Source organism: Caloenas nicobarica, chromosome 12 (assembly GCF_036013445.1).
Source record: "Caloenas nicobarica isolate bCalNic1 chromosome 12, bCalNic1.hap1, whole genome shotgun sequence".
NCBI classification, from domain to species: Eukaryota; Metazoa; Chordata; class Aves; order Columbiformes; family Columbidae; genus Caloenas; species Caloenas nicobarica.
The window spans coordinates 2,942,268-2,965,561 of NC_088256.1; the positions used below are offsets into that span (position 1 = coordinate 2,942,268).

Sequence of the window (23,294 nt, forward strand, 5' to 3'; positions counted from 1 at the left end):
CACACACAATTCTGGGGTTTTTGGAAACAGGTGGTCACATCAGTGGTACAGTGCATGGATTTTCTTTTTAAATTTCTTCTTTTTCCTCCCCTCTCTGCCATTGCTCCAGTCACACCACTTTGCACTTTCACAACCCGCTTCAAGTCACGAAAAAGATGCAGTGGGGAAATCAGACCTTTCTAATACAAGAAAGGCGCCGGCCGGGTCAAGCTTCCTATCACACAGCTCTCCGTGTGCTGTGTCTGTCCTGCTGTGAGCCTTGCTTGGGTTTGTACCATTGCCTGTCTCATGGCTGTGGGCTGGTCAGAGACGTCTGAACAGCCTCAGCCGGTGTGGTGGTCTATGATTCTGCAGCTCGCACATGTGTCTTTCCAGCTCTGACAATCTGCACAGCGTTTGTATATAAGCATTAATTCTTGTTACGGCAATATGCTGTTTAAAAAAAAAAAAAAAAAGGATGTAACTCCACCCTTTCTCCTTGCCTTTCCTGTGTTCTTGCCCTTGCATGGTGAAAATAGGAGTTTACAGAATCCCGCACGTCTGACTTGGTTATTTATAGCTTGAAGCATTTGGGATTTATTTTTGAGTTCAGCTAATGGGTTATTCTTTCTTGGAGCTGTGAAAAGGAAAGGAAAAATCTACAAAATATTAGAAACCAGACTGATGTGATGATTAAGATGTGTGGGCAGTCCTCTGGTCTGTTCCTGTATCCACATGAATACACATAGTCCTGTGCTTGTTAAAAGATAAATATCAATCTCTAAAGCAGGAGGATTCTCCCAAAGGGAAATCTGAACTGTGATTTAGACTGTGCTAGCTGACATTTACAATTCACACTGTGTTGGTTAGTCATGTAAGTCATCTAATTAGAAAGCACGCTCTTGTGACATGGTCTGAAGGCTTTGGCGTGGAATTAGGAGGCTGGAGACGTGCTGCCGGCTGCTTGGGCAGGGAGGAGATAGTCCCATCACCCCTGCACCCCACCTTCAGTACTGCTGCTGCAGAAATCCCTGTGCTGTCAGACTCGCTGACATGGGTGGTTTAAAGTTTTCTGCAGAAGTATAAAGAAGGGGGGATCAGTTGTTCATCACAGAGTTGCAGCATCTCAGTATTTGCAAGTTCTGCACTGGTTTGCAGGGAAGGAAGACGGGCTTCTTCACCTACATCTGAAGTAAGTGGATTCTGCACTTAGGTGTTCAGAGCACTGCTAGATAATTCATCTGAGAATTAGGGTATCATCTCAAAGAGAGGTTAGAGCCTAAAGCTTGATCCTTCTCTGTCATCCAGACATTCTCTCTCTCTAGTGAATGTGAGGGTTGCTGAGCAGCCCTCAAGCTGTGGAAGCCTGCTGAGCTCCAACAACTGGTGTCGCAGGTGTATTAGCTAAAGCAGTTGGTTCTGAGCTGTGCTACTTTGAAGGGATCTCTAAACAATAACCAAGAAAAGCAAGTCTAAATAACAGGCAGCTTAAATTAATATTTGAGTGATTTATTGCCCTGTGCTTTTCTCTCTGGAAATTTGTTAGTGCTCGACAAGCCAAATCTGGCTGCATATCGCAAGGTTAGGCACCTATAATGGAGATGACTGCTCAGGCACGGCCGTTATGGAGCAGTCCATCCGCTGTAAAGATCTGGACGAAATTAAGCTTCACAGCTGCGCTCCTCTGGCAGTGTTGAGCTTTGCAGAGATTTTCACCAGGATCAGGAAAGAGACAACTCCAGCATCTTTTCTGGGGGCGATGCATAAAGTGCTTAAGTGACTGCAAGGATGTGTTCAGACTGAGGGTCTGGCGGTGAAATTAGTATCTGAAGACCAGGTGTGGTGTGTTGGTTTTTTGGTGCATTTTTTTTTTGGTAATTTTATCAAAGATTTGGGGGGAGGGTGGGTGGAAAGGAACTTGGCTGTTCAGGAAAAGCAGAAAGATTTGAGCATCTTGGGGCATTTGAAAGAGACTGGCTTATCTTTTCTGATAGTCTCCTTTTAGCATGTACTGGAGACACTGGTTTCTGTTATCTCAGCTATCTGAATATTCAAGTCACTGTGGATAATGCAGACTTAAGTGGAAGAAACAAAAATATGGAAACACCACCTTTGTGCCAGCAGCTTTCAGTCTGACATCAGTCTCTAGCTGACAATTTGTTTGGATACTGAGAAGGGTTGCAAGGGGAGCGAGGAGGGTCGGTGAAAGCGGGTTTTGTGCTGAGCAGGAATTATGAAAGCTCAGAGGAGCTGCAGCCTCCCGGATCTTTAAATACGCTCTGACAAAAGCCTCAACGGGGAGCTCCCCCTATGCAAAATCAGTCCTGACCCGCACCTCTGTTCTGCTCCTTCCCTTTCGGGTCCCCGAAGATGCTGTGGCTTTGAGGTCTTTGATATGCAGATTCAGTGACGCAAGTTTCATTCCCTAATCAGCGCCTGGGTAGTTTTGGAATAGGGTGAATACTCAGGGCTCTGCGTTGTACACAGTGTGGCAAAGACCCATGGAGGAGGGAGGGCAAGGGGGACATTGGAGCAGGTGGGAGTGAGGGGAAGCAGCAAAATGTCACTGCACAACCCCTCTAGGTTGGTCCCTTGCTGCTGTTGCAGCCCTTTGATTCTCTGGTTGCAACAGTTTTCTCCTGGGTTGAGAAAAAAGGACGTTTAATGGTGGCTTTTGCTGTCCCCGTGGCATTGCCAGCACGAACCATTCACAAGTCCTGACTCAGTCCTCACCACCTACCCCCAAATTATAACACTGATGGGGAAAAATGGCAGCTTTTTTTTTTTTTAAATAGAAATAAAGGGAACATGTTAGTTTGGGGTTCTTTCTTTAAACTGGCCTTTTAGCTGGAGCTTTTGTGTTGTGTTTGACTCATGTGTCTCAGTCCTGTGCTTTCATTGTCCAGTTTCACTCACATTGGGCACATGCAGACTGCTGGCACTTGGTACAAAGCAATTAAAAACCAGCATTTGATATGTCTGTGATGATCTGTGACTTGAGCCAGGTTTCAAACCCCTTCATACTTTGAGATGCACATGCAGAGATTTCAGTGCAGGCAGAGTTCTGCTGGGATCACCCAGTGCTAATAAAAGACTTGAGTAACCAAACTGAGATCTCGATTTTGAAGCAAAGTGTTACTGAGGATCTGTGGGGTTTTTTTGAGGCCAATTTATATCTATTATATGGATTAGTCAGGGAAAGGTGTCAGGGCTAGTTGCAATACAAGACAAGATGCTATTTACATCACAGGAGTAATCCCACTGCTTTCCTTCAACTTAAATCTGCAATGGTGACATAAAAGGTTATTTTGGTGGTTTGCTATGTGACATCTTGCCAGTGGAAAGAGAGCTCATTGTTTGCTTGCAAATGTGTCAGTAAAGATGTAAGATGTCGGAGTTTTTGACCCTTAGCACTGCTGCTTTTCTGAGCTTATTGCTTCCCCAGGACTGCCATGGCATGGGCTGTGTGGATGCTCCTTGTCTTGAGAGTGTGGCTGAGCTCCGAGAGCCTCGGGTGGAACGGGACGAGGGATCTTCCTTCGCTGCTCAGTGCTCTTCTGCACGAACAACCGATGGCTCATCTCTCACTGGCTCAGCAGCATAGAGTTGGGTTTATGTTACACTTGTGGCTAATGTTAACTTATAACCTGTTTTCTCTCTTCTGGCAGTGTGCTTTAGCTTCTGATTTGAAAATTAAGCTAATCGCATTTCAGGTAATTTAAAGAATCTGTATGGGAGTGTATGCCTGGTGGGAATATACAGCAGGTAGTTTTCCACATAAAGAAGGTTAAAGGCTTTTGTGAAGGCTGGAAACTTCCTTTGCTTTCAAAACAAGCTTTTAATCCAAAAATAGCAGTGAGCTGGTAGCTTGGCTTCTCCTTGTTTATTAGCAGCAGATGCTGCTAATAGATGCAGAGGGTTGTCTGGAGGAGCGGTGTGCACGCAGGGCACCAAGGTACCTTGCTGGTTGCTGATCCAAAACAGACACTCATCACAGGATCAGATCCACACATTCCTTGTGGGATTCCTGGGCCTGCTCCCATTGCAGGGAAAGTACAACAGTAACAAGCCATTATTTGCTCTCAGCGATCCAAAATGGCAAGGAAAAAATACAACTCAAGAAGCTGTTGTATTCTGTAATAGCTATTAGCTTTTGTACCTGTGCAAGCAGACATTTCACCTGGGAAAATCTGTGTCCTTCCACTACAGAATTACACAGTTTGCATGAATACAAAAAATAAGTGAAACCGAGCTTCTGTTCAGGTAGCAAATGTGCTTTTCCCCACATGTCAGGACTGTCTCATCCACCACGGATTCAGTAGATTTGTCCTGGGCTCACAGAGCACTGGAAGGATGTCACTTGGTGGGAGTCGAAGATGCCTCTGGAGGACATTGCTGGCAAAATCGTGCTCTGGCTGTGTTAGAGCCCAGGGCAGGGTGGTCTGGGTCTGGTTCTGGGAATGTTACCTTCCCCTGAGCTCAAATCGAGTCGCAGCACTGGAGACGTGATGGGATGTACTGTGGTTCCCAGCATCTTCCTTGTAGCCCTGTTGGTTGTTGGGTGCTCTTTGCTTAAGACCATCCAGCACTGCTAACCCCATCCAGAATGGCTGTTTCTGCAAACAGTAATTTTTCACACTCCTCATGTGGTTCCTGGAAAACTTTTTTGTGTGTCCACTGGTCTTTTATTTTCCATTTCCTCCAGCTCCCTATTTTTTTGGCTTACGAAACAGAACAAAAGGCCATACTAAATTCCTGTAATTATAGTCATCCAAGCAGGCACATTCATGATAGGCTTAATAAGGCAGCAACGTGTCAAGCCTTTGTTTCTGGGAAGGGGGAAAAAAGGTCCTTTAATACTTCAGTACAGTTTATGACTGTTTCTGTGTATAATTTGCAAACCATTAAAGCTAGGCTTAGTGGTGGCCCAAAAAGGCAGAATGCAGTCGTGAAAATGGAAACAAATGATGCCGTTCCCTGCTGTTATCCAGCTCTTTGAAAGTGAAACATCCAGGAAGAATTTTAACTCATGGCTTTCAATGCTCTTAGTTGTAGCAGAGCTTTTGCATGACAGGAGTTAACGCACTTCATTTCCATATATTGCAGAGTAGGGCCTTTCCTGGCCAGGGTGAACAACGGGTGAACATTGAACCATTGGGTGATTTATAATTTAATTTTTTTTTATTTGAAAGAGATTTGGAATATTGATGCGCAGAAAAGGGTAGCGCCCATTCGATCCCAGGAACCCCATGTTCAGTACTGTGCGTGCGATCAGAAATAAGGAAACGGGGATGGCAGGAGCCTGGATGTGTGATAATCACACCTGGGTTGCACAGAGACGCCGCCGGAGCTCGGGGTCCCAGTGCAGCTCTGTGGGGGCTGCTGTGATTTGGGTCAAAACCACCTTTGTTTCTTTGGGAAGCATCTCCCCAGCAGGGAATCTGCAAAATACATGTTCAGTTCTCTGAAGCACCTTGGGGTTTTAGAGTGAGGGCTTTCATGCCAATGCAAAGTGTTTCATGTTAATGTTCCCCGCCTGGGTGTGCAGTGATGTATGGTCTTTAATAAAGCGGAGCCTCTTCAGCTGGCCAGAGTTTCTTCCTTCCTTATCAACTGACATACATTTGCAGAAGGCCCGAATCTACCAGCGTGATAAGTTTTAGCTGATGTGCATTTAATCCTATCCCCGTGTGATGGTGGGTGTCACAAAGTGACCCAAGGGTTTTATCTAGGTCTTCCATCAAGTGACAACAAAAGTCAGAGGCTGTTGGGGATGACAGGCAGGCTGAAGGAATAAAACCTCTCCTGCAGCTGCTGCAGACAGTCTATTTTATCACCTTTGTTCTCTTTTTAGCCACCTAACTATTCCTGGAACAGCTAATATTAGCTTCCTCTATCTATTTCTTAGAAGCTGGGAAAACAAAAATCCGATTGAATGTCCTTGTTTCCAGGTGAACTGATGACTGGTCTGTACAGTTGGCTCTGAAAACTCTGAGCTCTCGCATCACCAGCCCTTGGCATGGGGAGGCATTGAAATAAGTGGTTATGGAAGTGGCAGCGTGAGAGGGGTTAAAAATATTCAATGTATTTAATCTTAGCAACAGACTATTTGGGAGTTACTTTCCATGCTTTCCCTGGGCATGATACAGATAGTCATGGAACATGCTTCCTTCATTTTGCTCTAAAAAAGCAGGTCCTGAGATGGTTTCAGTAGAGTCTTGATTATAAAAGTCAGAATTTTGGCAGGATATTTATCCAAGATACGACAGTGTGTCGCATCCTAACGCTTCACATCCCATTGTATTCAGGATGCTTAAGGCTAGATTAGAGGCGGGGAAGCAAATGTAAAAATGGATTGCAGAGGTTCGTGTTTATTCCCCGAGTGACATCCATAGCAGTGTTGCTCTGATTGCAGGGAAAGGATGATCCTTCTGACTGCCACTGCAACTCCGCCTGGGACCCAGCAGACAAGCACGCTCCTACCTTTTAACATCACCAGTTAAAAAAAGCCTTTAGCTGGTGATTTTTGTCAGCGAGACACAGGGCAAAATCAATTCTGCTTCGTTCTCCAAAGCTGTGATATCACTGGGCAGCGAGAGGAGCAAGTGGTGCTTTGCCTCTGTGTTCCTCTGGCCATTGGTGAGGTGGAAAAAGATGTGGCAACCTCTGTGTGGAAGGAAGGATGGGTTGTCCGTGGGGTAAGGGGAGGAGAGCAAGGCTTGATGTCGGACTTACTTTCCCCAGAGCTGATGTGGAGAGACTGAGACTGCCCTTGGTTGCTGAGGGACTGGTGGGACCAGAGCACCAGGGCCAGGAGGGAATTGGGCTGGGCATGTCTGTCTACCCAGGCTGTCTGTGTCGTCCATCAGGATGGTTCTTGGCTGGCAACAGTGCTTGAACGTTGAGGTCACCATCCCTGTTGAGGGGCAAGGGGCACAGATTGAAGCACGGGAGGTTCTGTCTGAATATGAGGAGAAACTTCCTTCCTTTGAGGTGCCAGAGCCCTGAACAGGCTGCCCAGAGAGGTTGTGGAGTCTCCTTCTCTGGAGACATTGAAAACCTGCCTGGACGTGATCCTGTTGTGATCTGCTCTGGTGAACCTGCTTTAGCAGGGGGTTGGACTGGACGATCGCCAGAGGTGCCTTCCAACCCCAACCAGCCTGTGATTCTGTCTGCGGAGAGGCATCAAACCCAAAGTGTCAGCGAAGGCCAGGGCAGGTGTGGAAGAGCCATGTATGGCCTCAAGTTGTGCCACAGAAGGTTCAGATTGGATATTAGGAAAAAATTCTTTATTGAAAGGGTTGTCAGGCATTGGAACAGGCTGCCCAGGGCAGCGGCGGAGTCACCATCCCTGGAGGGGTTTAAAAGGCATTTAGACGAGGTTCTTAGGGATATAGTTTAGTGCCAGAGTTAGGTTATGCTTGGACTCGTTGATCTTGAGGGTCTCTTCCAAACAAAATGATTCTGTGTCCCCATCATCGCTACCTTGAGACACCTGGACGAAGGGCTTGATCTCTCCCAGGAGTACGTGAGCTCAGGAGAAGATGCTTCTCCTCAAGAAGAAAACATGAGTGGCAGTCAGGAAAAGAGCTTTTAACTAAAAAGCCTATTCCAGGTAGCTCGCTGGTGCGGACATCTTGAAAAATGTGTGTGGCATCGTTTGGTGAGCAGTTGGCATTGGAGCCATCTGAGGCACTGGGAGAATTTCTCAAAGATGCTGTAAAGCCAGCTAAATAATTAAAACTAGCAATAATTAAAAAAAAAACCCTGACAACTTCAGTGTTTAAAAATTAAACATTTTGATGAAATATTAAATGCTAATTATTTCCTTGTAGTTGTGCTGGCATCAGTTCTATTGACGTTAGCAATATATCTTCACGTATCAGCAACTGAAGTGTATTGGCAGCATTAGTATTACATTTACTATACAGGCCTCAAACCCCAAGAGCTCTAAAGCGCATGCTTGATTTGAAGTGCTGAATACTTTGAAGTCTGCTGTACTGGATTGGCCGCGATGCCGTGAATACCAAAATGATCTAGCTAAATGCCACAAAATCTTTGACCGTTTAAAAGAGCCCCTGTGCTTGCTCTGAGGATCTGGCAGTCAAATTTCAGTAGCGAACACAGTGAGGTGGGCCTAATCGCTACACGAGAAACTAAATGAAAAGCAAAATGAGAAGGCAAAAGTATACGTGGAAAGCATTTTATGGCTTTCGTGTTTTGTATGTGATTTGAACTTTTAGTCAGTTTGGTTGAACTAACTGTTTAATATTGAAAACAAAGTAATGGAACTTGGCTCAGGGTGGGCAGATGAAAGGCATGAGTGGCAGAGGAAAATGCCTGCACATGTTGCTCTGTTTACCTGCTTTCCTTTCTGTAAGACACTGTCACTGCAGTGATTTTTAGGAAGATGGCTGCTATAGTATGCATGAAGGAAATGTCAGTACAATACACCCCCAAGGGCCTGATTCAGTAAAACCCCCCTTCTCTTGTTTTTCCCCCTGCATTTTACACGTTTGCAATCATTCTGGAGGGGCTGCAAACATCTGAGAATCATCCTTTGCCTCTTGCTGTACGTTTTGGTTGGAAATGAAGGTGGTTTCTTCGCAATGTGGGATTCTCCTTGCGGAGGTGTTTGAGCTCTGTACTGAGCACAGACCGCTGCACAGACTTTCTTGTCCTCCCTGTGCTCAGCCGGTAGCTAAACCACAGGCTGCTGCTTCAAACTCGCCGAAGTTTTCATCCTGTTGACACGGCATTTCAGGCTGAGCTTGGCCTACATTTGGCTTTCTGGAATAGAAGGACACTGTGGCTGTATTTGAATGAAATCGCTTCTATAAAAAGTGGAGTCTGGTTTTAAAAGTTAAAGCCTTCCTTTTCAGAAATGCTGTTGTTTACCCTGTGAGAGAAACAGGCAAACCCCCAGTCAGCTTCCCCAGTGCCCTTTTGCTGACAGTGCCCTGTGCCAGGTGCTTACTGGGAGGTGTATACGGGGTGAAAAGCTTCTCACGCTGGCTTATGTCCTCCTCGGAGGAGCTGAAGGTTAGTGGACAACTGTGAGAGTTCATATCCCGCTGTTTCATCGTCTCAAAGACATTTAGGCAACTTTCTTTTTTTCTTCTCTCCCTACTGCCGTATCAGTTCATGAATCCTAAAAAAGTTCTGGTGTGCAGTTTCAAATGGGATTTCCAAAGGGAGGTATATGTGAATGCAAATCTGGGAATAAGAGCAAAAGCCTTGCTGAAGAAGTATTTGTTGATTTGTTCGAATGTGCCTTGTTAAAGAGAACATCATCTCTTGTCTCTGAAAGAGCAGCTTTCGGAGATAAGTAAGAGTGGGAGAAGCAGCGAGAGCCCCGGGGTGGTTTGGGATTCCCAAAGCTTTGCTGAGAGCCTGGAATAGATACTGTGGGACATGTTTTCAGCCTGAAAGTGCTTCTGTAAGATCAAAGCTTGACACTTAATGTTCAGCTTTTGCTGAATGGCTTTGGAGAGAGAGTAAGGGGTCTAGACGAGGAATCAAAGTCAGGTCTTCCCAATATACATGATAAAGATAAGGAAGCAGCAGCTTCCCGCTCGGTGTCACACGCTTGCTGCAGCTTGGGGAGGTGGGGAACAGGCTGTGTTGGTCACAATGCTGCTAAAGAAAAAATTGCTCCTAAAAGGGGAAAGAAACGGTGTTTTGTTCTTGGAAATGATAAGTGGGGGTGGCATGAGTGGGACAGATGACTCAGGGGGCTTGTGCTGAGGAAGGGGTTCACTCTGAATTACTGTCTGTCCTGCCCAGCTTGCTGGTGGGAAGGGAAAGCTGGCAGGGAACTGTGCCTGTTTGGCAATTCCTCTGTGATAGGGGGTGGTAGTGCCTCCTGCCCAGTTACCAATATCTGTGTACAGATGGTGCCTGAAAGTGCTTTGAGAGCACAGGCTTGTCCATCTCCATGTCCAGGAGCACCGTACATGGTGTCCTCATGTCAGGAAGAGCTGGATGAGGTCCTACCTTGGGGCAGAAGTTGGCCTTATTCTGGCAGTGTCCTGAGAGGATGAGAAACAGACCGATGCTTTCCTCTTTTTGGGGGGGTGGTTGCTCTAAGTCATGTCTAATGAGTGGTGCAGCGAGGCTTATCCGATACCTGGTTTGGAGTCTCGGGGGTTATTAAACCAGCATCTATACCCAACTCTAAATTCACTAATAACTTTTAAAAGCAGAAACAATTAGCAGACTCAGTGGGAGAAGAGCTTTCAGGGAGAAGCAATTTAATGTGCTGAAAGACTGTGTATGCAACATAATCAATGTAGTGTGCTGTATGAACATACCAGAGGTAGTTTTCCAGCAAGCCTCACATACACTGATTTTTCAGGGTTCAATAGTCTTCCTGAACTCAAGAAAGCACTGATCTCCTTGGGGGAACAAATAAAGCAAGTGGACAAAAAAAGTAATTTCAGCAAGAATAAATTGCCCTGTTTTTCTTACCAATGTGCTCACAAACAGCTCTAGTTACAGGCCATTAGCTGTTTCTTGTGGAGCTTTTGCAGTGTACCTTGGCTTCCACAGATGGCTCAGACCCACAGTCCTCCTGCGTGCACCAAGGGTAAGTCCTTGTCGAGGAGCCCTGCCGATGTTTGAATGTGTTACTAAAACCTCTATGCTTTATAGGGAAAGCTTGCAGGAGGAGCCGCTTCCCAGTGAGGAAATGCGGGGCTGCCAAAACTTGCTGCACTTTGTTGTTTCTCAGCCTGGCATGTTCTCATCGTCATGCTGGGGGAAAGGTTTTGACCCTGGGCTCAGTATTAGGTCCAGTCCTGTTTAACCGGGTCATCCATGACCCAGATGAAGAGACTGAATGCACCTTCAGCAAGTTTGCTGATGATACCAAACCGGGAGCAAGGGCCGACACACCGGGAGGCTGTGCTGCCATTCAGTGAGACCTGGACAGGCTGGAGGACTGGGCAGAGAAAAACTTGATGAAATTCAACAAAGGCAAATGTAGGGTCCTGTACCTGGAGAGGAATAACCGCAGGCACCAGTACAGGTTGGGGGCGGACCTGCTGGAAAGCAGCACTGTAGAGGAGGACTTGGGAGTTCTGGTCAACGACAGGTTGACCACGAGTCAACAATGTGCCTTTGTGGCCCAGAAGGCCAACAGTGTTCTGGGGTGCGTTAGGAAAAGTTTGACTAGCAGGTCGAGGGAGGTTGTCCTACCCCTCTGCCCTGCCCTGGTGAGGCCACATCTGGAGTTCTTTGTCCAGTTCTGGGCTCCCTGGTTTAAGAAGGACAAGGAACTACTGGAGAGAGTCCAGCAGGGGGTTACAAAGATGATGAGGGGTCTGGAGCATCTTTCTTATGGGGAGAGACTGAGAGAGCTGGGGCTGTTCAGCCTGGAGAAGAGAAGCTGAGAGGGGATCTTATCAATGCTGATAAATATCACAAGGGCAGGTGTCAAGAGGATGGACCAGACTCCTTTCAGTGGTGCCAACAACGGGATGAGGGACAACGGGCACAGACTGAAGCACAGGAGGTTCAATCTAAACATGAGGAGAAATTTCTTTCCTGTGAGGTGCCAGAGCCCTGAACAGGCTGCCCAGAGAGGCTGTGGAGTCTCCTTCTCTGGAGACATTCAAACCCGCCTGGATGTGACCCTGTGCGATCTGCTCTGGTGACCCTGCATGAGCAGGGGGGTTGGTCTGGATGATCTCCAGAGGTGCTTTCCAAGCCCAACTGTTCTGTGATTCTGTGTGATTCTCTGACATGAAGGGTGTTTGCAGTGACGAGCCGGTCCCTGGTGGCAGCTCTGCAGGGCACTGCCTTGTCCCTGGCTGGGCAGGAGCCAGGACTGGAGCAGGATTGCTCATCCCATCCAGGATGGTGCAGGAGGAACTAGTTTCCAGTTTCCCTTGCACTCCTGTGGTGTGTTGGGCTTGGTCGAGTTACTGGAGACCTCCAAGAGAAATGAGGCCAGCATGAAGCTCCCACATGCCAACTGCAGAGCTGTGCAAGATTGCTGGGGATCTTTGAGCCCTGCTTGCATGCATTCCCCTGCTGGCACCCTTGCCTGTCCTGTATTGTTACCCCGAGAGCCACTGAATGAGCGCAGCAGCAATAGAACATTTGGAGTTTTGCAATAAACCCGAATGGAGAACTCCTGTTGGAGCCAGTAGGACTGTGATGGCTGAGAAGACATTTCCCCTCTTCATTTTCTCCTGTTTCTTCATCATGACTGGCACAGCTGTGCTGGACCAGTGCGCGCCCAAGCTTGTGCTGAACGGTTTCATTACGGGCTGCTTGAATATTTTCCATTGAGATTGTGTTTTTTGGTCAGAAAACAAGATTTATAACCAATTTTTGTGTTCGTTCTGCTACCTGGAAGTTTTTCCTTTCTTTCTGAGGGTGAAGGCTCAAATAAGAAAAAATCAGAAAGTTTTAATGCTCTGAACCGTAATCTATTGTCTCTGATACACTTAGCTTTTGCGTTTTAGCTGAAACTGAACATTTTCTTCAGAAAGCTGAACAAAAAAAAAAATAACAAACATGCACACACCCCCAAGCCCCAACAAACAAAACCCCTGCACAGCCGAAGTGTTCTAGTATCTGCGAGCATTTTATGCAGAAGCCACAATTTTCTGATCAGCTCCATGATGGCTGTGGAACAATGTGCATTTGAGTGTTCTTTACTTTGGGGCTTAATCTATTGTACGGTGTTTCTGTGGGCTGTCAAATAACAGCTGCCTTCGACACCCAGCTCCATTTCAGTGAAAGAGAAAGCGAGTGTTGTATATAATTCTTGTAAATGAGTATAAAATGATTTGAGGTCTTACAAGATGCAGCATTAAGAGTATTACAAAAAAAGTGAATATTTAAGCTCAGTTTTATTGCTCAAGCTCAAAGTCAGTGGGAGCAGAGAACACTTGGGGTATGGCAGGAGTTGGCCCCAACCCGGATGGGGCGCCAGAGCTGTTATTAAATGTTAAAAATAACACTGAAATACGAGGAATCTGAGGTGGAAAAAAAAGAAAAAAACTTGGTGGGGGGAGAAGAAGTTATAATGAGCTATTTTCTCTCTTCATGCAGTCTTCATAGCCACCAGGGCCAAAATGATACCAGGGGGTTTATGTAGCATCAGAAAATAGAACCTGAGCATCATCTAAGTAGTGAAAGAGCGTGAGCTGTGGATGGAACAACTGGCAGACCAGAAAGAATGAGCAAGATGTACTGTGGTACCTAAATATGTCAAATCCAGGCTTGCTGTTGTGAATGTGATGCATACAGGGCAAGAAGTGCTTATTCCAATTTTGTTGCTGTTTTTTGTGGAGTTAACTGGGTTTTTTTGAAAGAGATTTCCCATTCTTTTCCTTTTAAAGCCTCAAAGTCAGAGGGGAAACTCTAGATTACTGCTGGGGACTTTGGAGAAAAGATAAGACAACAGATGAATGATCACTCGGTGCTGGGTCCCTCCTGAAAATGTGGCCTTCCTGTTGCTGAAGTACTCAGCAAAGTGGTTTTCTGGTTTCCAGCTGGAACTGTGGGTATCAAAGCAAATCTTTTAACAAAAATGTTCTCGAATGAGCAGCAATTCTGGGAATCTTTGCCAAAATCCAATTTTTCTTTGGTTTCCAGTAAAGTTTTGCAAGCTCAAAAAACTCGGGAAATGTTTTGGAGAAAATATAACCAAATAAACCTGAGCATTATTAGGGTTGCTGGTGTAACTGGAACATGGCTAGAGAACTAGCTACTTTATTTTGAGTTGAAAAAGTTAATTCACTCTTTCCTCTTTGGATTAAGCAAAATTTCTCTCCTTGTAGAAAAGAACTATTTTGTTTTTAGGGTAGGACAAAGTCATGTCACTCGTCATGAGAAATGTGATGAGAAAGATGTTACGACAGTTCGTGCTTGCTGGTCCTGGTTGGGACAAATGTGTTGCCATTTGCAGGGAGAACAGGAGGTACATCGAAGTTATTCAGTATATTTAATCCAAGAAAGGATCAAACATCTCTTGTGCCCCCAGACACCAAGCGTGCACCCAGGCCTCTCATAGCATATCCATATCTCTGTTAAATTCCCCAACTTTCGTAATAAGTCATATTTTCTCCAACATATGGAGTGACTGGATGTAAAGAAGAGGCTGATTGTTTTACCATCAAGGAAAAATGATCAACCAATAACTAGCAATTTCTGTCATACTATAGTGACTTTAAGCAATATGTATTTTATCTCCATATATAATATATATTTAGGTAAAACTAGGTCGCAGCCCCAGACTTCGGGTAAATAGATAGCGCTACCCCCACAGACACAAGGTTTTTTCCATCCTTGGCAGCACGTGTTGACTGGGACTGTGCTCGGACCAGCTTTAAACTGCTGTGGTCGGTGGTTTAGAGAAGTTTCTGCATGAAAATCTGCTTTGTATCTGCAGCCAGCAGAGAGCTCCTTGCTGATACATCTCTGCTTCCCACGCGGTGAGTTTGCAGCTAGCCTGGCTATGTCACAGAGTGCTCTGAAGACAACTTTTAGATACGGTTAGTCCCAAAGAAGATACACAAATTTTGCAAAACCCTATTTGCCTACTGAGTCCACGTGTAATATTGATCCACTGGCTGATGTTTTTGATGTACGACCAAAGTGACTAACATTATGCGGCTCTAAGTGAAAGCATCTTTGTGCAAGAATCTTCAGCAGTGAGCTACCATGGAACATGGACGTTTTAATTTGAAAGAAGAAATTGCTTAAGTAATTATGCAGTGCCTAATACGTGAGTCGTTAGCTGGCGTTTCCCAATGAGCTGCATCTCTCAGGTACGCTGTTACTTTCCATGTTCCCGTTGCTTTGTGCTGACTGGGAGCTGGGATGTTCTACCCACGATGTGGCTGCAATTCAAAGCTGGAAGAAATTCTGTATGGTTTTATATGTCTTTATAATAAGAAGGCCCATATCAGTGAGATATTCCAGTCATTCAGAGACACAGAGGAAGCCCCCCCTAATATTCCTATTTGTGAATGACACGGGATCAGCCTGTTCTTAATAGAGCAGTTTGCGGGAGACTTAATCATGTTCCCTTTATGGCAGAGCTGACACCTGAGCGGCACTATCCACTGAAGGGATCAGCGTTAAGTATTTACGTACCCAAAACTGTGCGCCAGTCGTGCTTATCCAGACACAAAGTGGGATAACAGCAGAGCACTGAGTTTATTTAGAGAACACAGCAGCCAACGCAGTGGAAACGGAGTAAAGCATAAGCCACGCATTTCTTTGTAAGAACATGTATTTCACACCTTTTCACTTAACACATATTTGCGATGCCTCTATAGTTAGTCTGCTATCCCCAAAAAGCTATTTTTGTATTTTTACAATATGGCTTAAGTAAGAGAAAAATGTGGTTTATAAACAATACAGCACATTGAAATTCAAACTCACTCACTTCAAAATAAATACCCCAGCAAGACGGAGGTGGTAAATGGCAAGGAGGCTGCTTGGTTCAGCACACTCAGGATGAGTTTTCTGGCTGCATTTAGAGCCTCTGGTGCAGCCTGGCTGAACCGTATCGTGCATTTAATGTATTTCAAATGCCATTATAGGTCCACTCTGGCAGAAGGTTCAAGCAAGCAAAGGCCACACCCCATCATTTATTTTAGCACCGTACCTTTCGTTCTGTCTTGGTTTTTTCCACACTTAAGGTTTTAAGGAGTCTCAGTGATTGTCTTTAGCCATGTGAGTCAACGTGTCTACTTGTTGTGTTTCCAGAGGCTTTGGGTTTGGGGAAAAAATGGAAAAGATCATCTTGCAGTCTTCCCTGGCTTATGCAAGTAATCTTGCATATTTCTTTCTTAAGGGACTTGATGTATGTCTTTATTTTGTGAAAATCTAGAGTAAACCACAAAGATCTACCATTCTTGTATATCGAATACAGGAAAATTTTCAGTGGCTGCCTGTGTAACTTCTTTCTCATTCCATATTCTAAACATGCTTAAAATTGTCAGTTTACAAGAGTTACACTCTGGGAGGCGTTAGGACACTCATCCTGCCTGACAACATCCCTTTCTAAGAACCTGTGAAGATTAGTTTGTAGCATAGATTTTTCCCATGTTGAAGTTTATAAGGATGAAAAGCCCCATGTAGAATATATTTTTGCAACTTTAGTGACAAAAATTGCTAAGCACATTATGTATAAATAGCAAACTGCCTTCTTTAGGGACTGAGACAGATTACTCCTGAGATAGCTAAGTAGACAAGTATATAGTAAAATATGGGTATATTTAGCACTCCAGAAGGTGATAGATGGTGTTCTGACTTCACATCACGTGGGCTCTTGAAGTCTTTACCTCTGTACAATCCCTTCTACTCAGCAGTGATGTTGTGGCACATTTGGGACCTAATTATAATCTTCACTGCCGATCAAAGTACCAAATGGCAAAGGACGGATTTGAGAGGCAAAGGATGGACTTGACCCTCACGAATCATGAGTAGCTGGGAAGGAGGTGCAGGAAAAGGCTGGGGCAGTTTAACGAGATTTGGCTTCAATACGGTTTAAGGGGTTTTTGGCACAAATGTGGTTTTTAAGACCTGCCTGCCTCATTGGTTCTTACAGGCATCTGCTTGGGCGAGTATATTCTGGTTTGCATCCACTCCTTCAAAAATCAACACTGAAATGATTATGGTCGTGTAACGAGGCTGATCTTGCAGAAGCCCCTGCCAGGCCTGTCGCCGTACGTCTCCTTGGAGACAACGGCCAGAGAACCAGCGGGGTTGCGGGGAGCTCTATTAACCTTTCCCAGGCCCGTTCAAAACAGGCTTTCCTCCTGGATTTTTCTTTCCTGGCTGTGCAAATGTGTGCAAAGCTTGAGACCTTCCCGCTTCACACTGACCCCCTTTTCCCAAGGCTGTGGAATAGACTCAGGTATGCTTCTGATTGCCACGTGAGCCTGGAAAAAAAGAGTATTTGCAAGCGTTATCTTTGAGTCAAACCCACCAACCCACTTGGATAGCATCCATCACCTTTTTCTTCCTTTCCCCCCAGCCTTTTATAAGAACATTTTTGCAGTTGTCAAGAATATTCATCCAGCATTCAGACCCACACACATATATCTCATGCTGATGTAATGATGTCTGTTATTGAGTGTGACTTTTTTTTTTTTTAGCTAAAATAAGTGAAAGAGTTGAGTTGTATTGCAGTAACTTGGAAGGAGCTGTCTTGAACTGGTATTGCCGTGTTGTCTTCCTCCCAAGAATGCTGTCCTTCTGAACAATGCTACACTTATTTAAAATGAACTTCATATACCACGCTAGTTATCCTCAGAGGACGGGTTGAGTGGCAAAAGGCTCATGTGAAGACAAATCCCAGGACTCCTATAAATAGAGAAGGCATGTAACCAAATCTGGGAACCTAAAGTGTGGTACAGACCTCGGTATTTTGTGATCTTTAATATCCTTGAGCGATACTAAGTTGAGCATATTCACAAACAGTTTATACGGAGCTTTTCAAGCTATATAATCTCAAGTCATACACTTGGTTTGTCTCACTAGTACTGTCTGTGCAGTCACACCACCTCAGGGTGACTTTTTTTCTTATGGCTTGTGCTTTACTACAAGGAAGTTGACATTGTAAGGTGTGAGCAGACCTGGCAGACTGGCTGAGGTGGGATGACACGGTGAGAACAAGTATGGAGCGGCTCTTGTATGTTCTTGGCAACGGTGCATTAACAAGCACTAGTCTCATAAAGTCCAACATTGTGGAGAAGAAAAATAAACACATGCAGGCAGAGCATGTAGGTGAGTGACTGGCGCAATAACCTGTGGGCATCTAGTGAATGCAGGCTGGATTTTAGATACCAGCTCGTTGTGTCCTGTTCCGCATAGTGGCGATGGGGAGTGACTGTTGCAAAGGATTTAATACCTTTTCTGAGCTTAGTACCTACTGGGGTGATTGCTGGCGTCCCGGGGGTGTTGGGGGACAGACATGCTGAGACAACTGCGTTTGCTCCCAAGAACTGTGGGGTCATTTCCCATCCTCTTCACTTCCAAGCCTCCAGCCACTAGAGGGAGAGAATGCTACATACTTACGGCTTCCTGTGCGTGGGGATGAGCGTTTAATAAAGGAATTGCTTTTCTGCAGAAAGACGCGGTACTGTAGTTGGTTTTAACCCCTTTATTTATTTGACTGCAGTTTTATCCATGCTCCTGAGATGTGACCTCTGTAGACTTCTGTTGGTTTGTGACCTGAAATTGTAAATGCTCTGGAAGACGTTAGATGATCCTTGTCCACGTTTTACACCCCGTGTTTGCTGTTGAGCATCCCCGCTGTGAAATGGCTTCCGTGGGGAAACCTTTGGCTCCTCCTGGATGTGCCTATCTCCTCCTGTTACTGCACAGCCCGCTGCACCGATACGGCAGAACAGAGTGTGGCAATGCAGAAATGAAAGACACGGGAACAGCGGGAGAGGAATACCCCTTCCTACTGCTTTCCTTCTGGCAAGCCAGAGATTCTTGGAGCCTGTGGCCTGCTTCCTCTGAAATAATAAAACAAGCCCAAGAGGGATCTCGTTTCATTTGGATTTAAACCACTGAGTTAGTAATTATAGTATAGTATATAGTATAGTATAATATATATGTAGGCAGATGAGTTCTAACAATTTCACAGGACACTAGCAAGGGGTGTCGTAGGTTTAAGGAGAGGAACAATGATGGAAGTTTTAATAGAGGCAGTGTCAGAAAGTGAATTTTGTGTATTTTTCAAAAGGAAACAAGATTGAAACTTTCTTTTGCAGATTGAGCTCTGTGAGCCATGAACTGGCTGTGTCAATTGGAGTCTGATGAGGGGACTGTGGGACTTGGAGGGGTCTTGAAAAGTAGCCTGGGATGAGAGCAGCATGCTCAGTGGGTTTGAAGACCTGCAACCTTCGGTCTGCAGTACTAGTTATCAGGTGAATTTACATCCCTCTGCGGATGGTGAGTGGGGAAGCGAGAGTCTCTCTGCCTTTCTTTTAACTGCAGTGGGTGAACGAGGCAGTGCTCTCTCTGAAGGGAAACCTCACGGTGCTTTAGTAGCCTGAAGGATTGAAGGCGAGCGTCTCCCTGGGTAAGTTTCCTGACTCTGAAAGTCAGTAGTTCCAGGTAGAGGGACTCAGCAAAGAGGTTTCCTTGTGCTGACTGGAGCTGCAGATGGTGCTCGAGCACCCGAAGTTCTCCTGGTGAAGTTGGGGCTGGTCCCAGCTGCTCCTTCCCCTGCCTGTTCCGCTGGCCCAGCTGCACCCTGGCTGGCGCAGCTGACGGCAGGCACGAGGCAGCAAAGGCACTAAAACCTTGAGCTTGACCCGACCCAGGCACATTAGTAAAACATATGTGTGACAGCTAAATATCCATCATCCTAGAGAAGACGGTCAGAAGACTCCTGTTTGTCCTGGGTGTCCGTCACTGGGCATCCCGTACTGGTAGGGCTGAGGTCGGGCTGCTCCGGGAGCGCTCCCCGCTCTGCTCTGTGCTCCTCTCTAAGGGTCTGTCACCACCTGCTTGTAACTCCGAGCAACCGAAGCCATCAAAACGTGGCTGTGAACTGAGTTGCCTGAGCTCAGCATCCAGGGCCACAGGTCACGGCTTGTATTAAATAATAGAGCTAGAAGAGCAATGAGTGAATACGAAAGACTCAATCCACCTCACTCTGTGCATTTTGATGAACTGTGGCCATCACCTTATAAATGTGACCGGCTCATTAAGCCTTCACCGGCCTGATGGAGATGCAAGGTCTTGGGAGACCAATCTACTTGCCTTCTGTGCAATAGCGCTGTTTATTGACAACCGAGCTGTACAATGGCTATTCAAGCTGTAATCCTGTGGATTCCAGTGAGAGCTCTGCCTTGGCTGGATTACCCCGTGCTACCTCACCGCTGTGGTTTCCGCAGGTGCAGATACCTCAAGAAGAGACCAAACACTTCTTTTCTGGGGTTTAGTGTGTATTTGTGGACGTAGGACCAGGTGGGGATGCCTTGCCTGAAGGCAGCCAGCTCTGGTGGGATTCCCGCTGGGTTTGGGTGGGGAGGAGGGGGCAGACTGGAGCTCGGGTGTGAATCCGACTTTGCACATTTAGACGGGAGGGCTGGAACAGCCCCGGGCCAGGCACGGCCATCCCTCCAGGCATCAGAGAGAAGCACGGGGACAGGGGATGTGGCTTTGCCAGTCCTTTCTGACCTTAAAACGCATAACCCCGGGGAGCATCTATTGTTTTCCTGTAGATCTTCTTGTGAATAGTAATATTAAGCTCTGGTTTTCTTTAAAAAACAAAATCCTTTTTTGGCTGCAGATCTTTCCCTAAGTACACAAACGAAATGAATGTACATATGAGCATTGCGTTACTTGTAAAGCCCTTTCTTTTTCAAATTTAGTTTTATTTCTTTTTTTAATCTCCATAGGATTTTCCCTGCGTAAGCAGAACTAGGGCAGTGCTAGTGGCAGATGGACGTGAAGAAGACTTGGATGCTGGACAGACTTTTAACGGGCTTAGGGATCTGAACTGGGGTTCTTTCTTCATCACCCTAAGAGTTTAATTTGACTGCAGGTTATTAATTTTCTCCTCTAAAGCAGAGGTCTTAGCAACAGAGCGTGTTCCTTGGCAACAGACTGCCGCGGTTTAATTAAAGCAGGTGTGGGAGTTTTAAAAGTGCCACTGTTGGAAAAAGTTGAAAGATATTAGCAAATCAAATGGGCTGAGGCATGAGTTGTCTTGTCAGTCAGACGGGGGTGAGGAGGAAAAAGGAATAGTAAACAAGATGCAAAGGGTGGAGGCAGGTTGGCAAAGGAGCGTTTTGGGAGGGGGGCAGGTACGGACTGGGGGGTTTTGCTGCCCTCCCCGGGGCGTCCTGCGGGACAGCGTGGAGAGGGCTGGGGGCCGGCGGGAGGTCCTGCGCTGCGAGCTGGAGACTTTCCTTGAGTAAAAAAATGGCTTGTTAAAAACTGGTTTCCAAACCGTGCTTTTCCACGAGGGTTTTCGTAAAAGTTATAGTTTGTTTTTGTCCGCTCGGAAATTGAAGCTGTCATTTTGTTAGTAAAATCACCAAAAAGCCCTTTGGGGAGGGTCTGCGAACAGCGTGGCTGCGGCCGATTCCGTCCTTTACCTCCTGTACCAGAGGAGCAAGCTGTGTGTGATACGCAGCTCTGCCTGGAGCCAGACTGGTGTCTGCTTGCACTGTGGCTGCTAAATATAAATATACTGAATAATTAACAATGCCAAATATGCATAACTAGATTAGAAATAACTCTCGTTTGTGCCAGCATATAGAGTGTACATACACATAGCTGATGTGGACTGGGGAAGTGGTTTGGAGCAGAGAGAGAGACAAGTTTGGGCTCCCTTGTCTGTCCCTGCCACGATTTTGATGTGTAACCTCGGGCAAGTCAGAGGTGACCTTGTGCCCCTGGTTTGCAGCTGCAAGAGGGAGATAATAATCTTTTCCCCTTTCTTTGGGAAATGGCAAGATCCTGATCACTTACATCAGAGCAAGTGATTTTTACGCATTTGTTCAAGTCCTGTAATTTATGACTAAAACTATCTTTATGTCAGAGTTCATTCAGGAGGACACTTGCATCTGGAGCTTCTGAGTATGTCATCTCCTGTTAAAGAAGAAACAAACTCTCTTGTAATGTACCATAAATAATAATCCTTTGCAGGAGCCTGAAGCGCTGTGTTATTGCTGCGCTAGTCTGAGAGGCACTGGGCCATTATGAAAGTATTCCATGGGGTTTGGGGTTTTTTCCTGAAGGAAGGTACATGTTTCACAGCTGTGTAGCGTGGCTGATTGGTTTATAAAGCCAGGCTGGATAATTCCTAGTAGAGGTTAGACAAATTCCCCTCCTCTCTCATTAATTAACCTGTAAGATTTGGTGCCTTTTCTTTGCAGTTCAGTAGAGACAATGACTGCAAGAACCGATTTGTGCTCTCTAATATGTAATGAAGAACATCTGCGTTCTGCAGCAGTGAAATAGCCGCTGTGTGACAGGGCTCTCCAAAGAGCGCTCACGGGTTCCCACTTGAATTCAGCGCTGGAGTTTTGGTGGGGTGACATTTGCTGGGGGACGTTCTCTGACACCTCCAGTGAACGTTGTACTTGGGGAGGAAGGAGAGAGTGGGTGAAAAGCAAAGGAAGGGAAATCCCCTTGTGAAAGCAGCAGCAAGGGAGGGAGAGAAGCATCTTGGAAGAAGTTTCCACATCCAGAGAGCGGTTTATAGCAGTATTCTTAGGGTGGGATTAAAGAAGGGAGGCCTTGAAGATCTCGGGGAGATTTCAGTGGTGATATGGAAATATAATGCAGTGAAGAAAAGAGATTAGAGGCAGGTAAAAGCCGGTAATGCAAATGTGCTTCCTTCACTGCTCTCGCAGGTTGCAAGAAAATGAACTGTCAAGTTTGGGATCCCAGTGTTGTGTTTTGCATGTCTCAAACTAAGGATCTGCACCCAAAACCTGCCCTGCAATACGGCAGTATCATAGTATCTAACGGTGGGAGAGCAGGGTGGCTGTTGACATATATTGGACTGGACAGCGGATTGCAGTGGGAATGTCGTTAAAGTCTCGTGTGTGTCACTTACATGATTCCAAATGTATTGGATGAGGTACAAGGATGGAGATTGTGTCTTGCTTTTTCAGCGGTGCGATGTGATAGCAAGTGTCCTCCTGCACATGCCCTTTTGCTTTTGAATCGCTCTCCAGCTGCAAGTAATGAGGAGAAAAAAGTTACACGTGGAAAAGTGGAATCAATATAATAATTATAGTCCTTATATCATCACAACTGCTACTACAAAGCAGTTTCCAGGTAAACCTTGTCCCTGCCTTCACATCTACTCACCTATGAGGTTGTTGCGCATTATGTATATCAGTCACTTGACAGTCAGCAGGAGACTCCAAACTGGACTGGACTGTCAAGGGGAAGATCTATAATGATGAATGTATTATTAAGACCTGTGATTTGGCATTACCCTGCCTGTAGCCAGCAGCTGCACGTGAGGATGGACGGGGTGAGTATGAAAGCATGATCCAGTGGTGGACTGGGAGCAGCTTCCCCTAGCCCTGGAGGGGTTGGAAGGATGCTCTGTGCTGCAAGGAGTTTTATTAGTCTGTACAGATTTAGACCAAGTGGCTGGACTAACCCCAAAGTTGGTTGATCCAGACCAAGAGTGTGGTAAAAGGAATTGTGCAGGTTGCAGATAACCAGAGGCTGAAACGCACCAGCTGGTTTTGGTCCTCATTCCGTAGGCAAAGAGACTTTAGAGTCTGTGCTGGGTAAAATGGTACTAGACTGCAGTTCTGCTGAGAATGAACGAGTTGTTTTATCACCAAGAAATG

At 45.8% G+C, this 23,294-nt stretch overlaps 1 protein-coding gene across 1 annotated transcript in view; it reads left to right on the forward strand.

Annotated features, from left to right (window-relative positions):
* Nucleotides 1-23,294, forward strand: part of ARHGEF9 (Cdc42 guanine nucleotide exchange factor 9) — a 219,339-nt gene that overhangs the window by 60,734 nt on the left and 135,311 nt on the right. The gene's annotated exons all lie outside the window — the stretch shown is intronic.